Source organism: Microtus ochrogaster, unplaced genomic scaffold, assembly GCF_000317375.1.
Source record: "Microtus ochrogaster isolate Prairie Vole_2 unplaced genomic scaffold, MicOch1.0 UNK41, whole genome shotgun sequence".
Taxonomy (NCBI): Eukaryota; Metazoa; Chordata; class Mammalia; order Rodentia; family Cricetidae; genus Microtus; species Microtus ochrogaster.
Genome location: NW_004949139.1, coordinates 1,826,604 through 1,830,320, shown reverse-complemented (window position 1 = coordinate 1,830,320; position 3,717 = coordinate 1,826,604). Strand labels below are relative to the sequence as shown.

The 3,717-nt window shown below is 42.9% G+C and overlaps 2 protein-coding genes across 4 annotated transcripts in view; one reads left to right on the top strand and one right to left on the bottom strand.

The window, feature by feature from the left end:
- Numa1 (nuclear mitotic apparatus protein 1) overlaps positions 1 to 2,254 on the bottom strand; it is a 78,106-nt gene extending 75,852 nt beyond the window's left edge. The window contains exon 1 of one of the 2 annotated variants that reach the window (XM_005368798.1): positions 1,962 to 2,254. The gene's annotated coding sequence lies outside the window, so the exon portion shown is untranslated. Of the gene's footprint in view, positions 1 to 1,848; positions 1,930 to 1,961 lie in introns of those variants that run through there. The other variant, XM_026790102.1, reaches the window with a different exon arrangement.
- Positions 2,255 to 2,257: 3 nt separating this feature from the next.
- Positions 2,258 to 3,717, top strand: part of LOC101993395 (leucine-rich repeat-containing protein 51) — a 39,718-nt gene continuing 38,258 nt past the window's right edge. Inside the window, exon 1 of one of the 2 annotated variants that reach the window (XM_005368800.3) lies at positions 2,258 to 2,335. The gene's annotated coding sequence lies outside the window, so the exon portion shown is untranslated. Of the gene's footprint in view, positions 2,350 to 3,717 lie in introns of both variants that reach the window. The other variant, XM_013354351.2, reaches the window with a different exon arrangement.

Genomic DNA, 3,717 nt, shown 5'->3' with positions numbered 1-3,717 from the left:
TAAATAAATAAATAAATATTTAAAAAAAAGAGTTAATAAGAAGCCTGAGCTAATGGGCCAACCAGTGTATAACTAAAAAAAAAAAAAAAGAAAGAAAAGAAAAGAAAAGAAAAGAAAAGAAAAGAAAACTGGTGGCCGAAGTGATCCAGCTGCTCAGAGTGCTTCTGTTGCAGTTTCCTCAGACCTCTGCATCCAGAACATCTGGCTGAGATGGTCCAACTTCACAAACTATTCTATCAGGCTTCAACCATTATCCTAATTTGAGTCTCCCCAAAGATTCCAACACCCCCAGACAACAAGAAGCAGTCTACAGAATACAACACCCATATTCCCAAGAGATGGGATGGATAGTTTTTGGTCATTCGGTGAGTTATGGATGTCTGACATTGTTTAGGGGGATTGGCTACAAATTGTTAGTGATCATGGTCAAAAAAAAAAAAACTGAATAAAGATTAAATTTAGGGATTTCTTTCTGAAGATAAAAAGTGGGAATATGATATAAACATGATGGGATAAAAGGATAGATTGTTGATTCTCCAACAACCACTAGTCTCATATATTTTACATTGGTATAGATTTTTGTATACTGATACAAATTCAAGGTTATTTTTGCTATACTGTATATATATATCTATTCTTACTTAAGGTATTATACCTATGCAACTCATTTTAAAAGGTAATGTAAGCTGGGCAGTGGCGGCATACCCAGCACTCAGGAGGCAGAGGCAGGTGGATCTCTGCAAGTTCAAGGCCAGCCTGGTGTACAAGAGCTAGATCCAGGACAGAATCCAAAGCTACAGAGAAACCCTGCCTCAAAAAACAAAAACAAAAAAGGTAATGTAAAATTTTAGTCCTTAAAAGCTATTTAGGATAATAAAGAAATATAGATTAGTAGTCATCTTTAACAATCATATAGTCAAGATAGATACGTTTTCAAGGCCACACAGAGATATATTTTAGATAAGTGATCTTCAAACATTCCAAAGACTTACAGATATGGCACTTAAAATGTTTTAATAACATAAAGCTTTTCATGATGGTGATGCACATCAGCTACTGGCAACCCCGATTTACTTCAAAAAAAAATGCTGATGGGCATTGAGAAACCTCCATAAAGAGTTTGCTTTCTTTGTTGAGGGGCTGCCCTTGCCTCCACTGCTGACAGTATGCTGTCCAAACTGGACCAACAGAACACAAAAGAAGAGACTGCCAAACTTTGCCAAGACAGGGTACATCAGTCCTTCAAAATCACCTGCTTTACAGAAAAGTCTGTTGGATAGTCTAGGCCTGCTGGATGAAAATGGATGCCCCAACATTGCAGGGCAGTCAGGGCTAAACAGAGAAACCCTGTCTCGAAAAACAAAACAATAAAAAGATCTTAAATGTGTTTTCTCGAAGGTGCTTGCAGAAACAACATATCTGATTGCCCTCACATCAAACCAAGAAGTAGGTAAGGCAGGTAAATTCATTGTTTCCATACAAGGGCATCCCAACACTATCCCTTCACATTATTCATGTTCAACCCTTAAAAAACCAAAGTATAGCAAAACTCGCACCAGCTGGGCAACCCTTGCCAAGGTAAACATAAATCTCAGAGTTCTCACCTCTAAAACATGAACAAGGTTGTTAGGAAAATGAAAAATCAGATCCTATACCGTGCAACACAACGGCAGAAACATAGCGGAAGGTAAGGGGTGCCACTGCTGCTGGCGAGCAGCTGGCGTCACGGGACCTTCGGTACAACACTTTGAGTATTCCACGATCCCCGTTACCGCGTCCTCAGTCATAATCGCACTGACAAGACCCCAAACAGATCCACCACCTTGAACATTCCCGGTTCCCACAAACCTGGTTCCCCTTTCACCCTCGGTTATGAAGGCCTTCCTCCTGCACCGGAGTGGTCAGCAACCCCTCTAGGCCTGGCCATCCCCTGACGTCGGCCAAGGACCCGCGCCGGTTACCTGGCCACGCGCTGCTCCGCCACTCGAACACCGGACTCCACTTCGCCTTGCGATATATCTCGCACGGTGAAGACACAATTAGTTTAAACTATGGCCCCGCCCCCTCTCGTAGCCCTCTCATTGGCCCGGGTAGGCTGCTGTTAGCCGGGCACCCTGAAGGACCCGGGAAAAGGAAGAGCGAGGGCCACAGTAAAGGAAGAAACAATAATACTACTTCCGGATCCCGGGCTTGCCTTGACGGTAAGAACTACAAGTCCCAGCAATCCCCGCGGCTTCGGCGTCCTGCCCCGACTGAACTGGGGCGTGGTGACGAAGATAGTTACCATGGAGTTGCGCTGAGTAACCAGCAGGCAGTGGGACGCTGAGACCGGAGGGTAAGAAACTGCGGGTGAGTTGGGCGGGAAAACAGGAAACCCTTTCTAGGACACTAGAGATCTCTGAAAGGGAAAGAATTCCACAAAAGGAGTAAGAACATTTGCAATCGGGGACCTGAGATTCTCCCCAAACACTCATCTCTGTTCACGGTGAACACAATCCTTGAGATAAACTGGGGGACCATGGATATCATACCCATACGTATTTTGGCTCCTCAATACCAGCATGGCGCTTCCCTAGTATTAATGCCTCAAATCCCAGACACAGGGAAATCAGAAACTCTCTCGGGCATGGTGTTGGTTTTCCTCTAGAGAACCAGGATTTGTTTAACATCTGAGTAATTCACGGCCCTTAATTCTGGAAATGTAGAAAATATCACGGGAATAAGCAGGTTTCTCCCATCCACGTGCATAGGAATGTTGTCTGTAAATTAGCCTTTTCCTCCTACTTTCCTGCCTGGTGGGCCTCTCAAAGATACAGTTTACATCTTCATTTCTTCTACATTCCTCATGTCAGATTTAGTAACTTCTCACGTTCTTTTACACTCTCTTTTTTCATTAAAACAACTCTATGAGTCAAGGATATTTATTGCCATTCCACAGATTGAAAAACTGAAACCCAGAAATAAGTGACTTGCCCAAGACCACACAACACCAATTTCAAAGCTAGAAGTAGATTTCCACTTCTGTAAGGCCAAACTATCTCTCTGTAGCCTGGCTACATCTACAGCAGCTTTTATTGTCCCAAGGATTATGTTAAACTGCCTGAGGGAAAAAGAACCTGTATGACCATCTTGAGCTATTTACACTTCAACATGAATGAGTTTCAGATCCAGCCTTGAAATTATTAATGAAGAAAGGAAATTAGAGACTGAAGGCAATGGGAGTCAAATGCATTTAAATTAAGCAGGAAACAGATGCCAGGACACCTGAGGTCTGAAGCTGTCACGTCTCTGGGTTTGCTCTTCTGTTTCCCCACCTCACTACACCCACACCTTTATTGCCATCTGCATCCCCAGCCAAGCCTTCATCTTTAAATGCCACATCTGGGGAAGCACTTGTGGCCCCAGCAACTCTTTCAGGATAGATATGAGGCATGTCAAGTTCACTGTTTCTCAATGGACTCCAGCCCTCTCTTTCAAACCTGGGATTCATCCAGTAATCCCACAATATTCACAACCCCCCACGTGTTATCCTTACTAACACTTCCATTTATAATATGGTCCACTTAATACCTAAGTGCCTTTTTCTTATTGAGAATTTTATACATGCATACAATGTGTTTTGATAAAATCTACTTTCCTTCATTCCCTCACCTCCAAATCATCCCTTAGGCCCCTAAATGGTTTTGGTTTTGGTTTGGTTTTGGTTTTTGTTTTTTT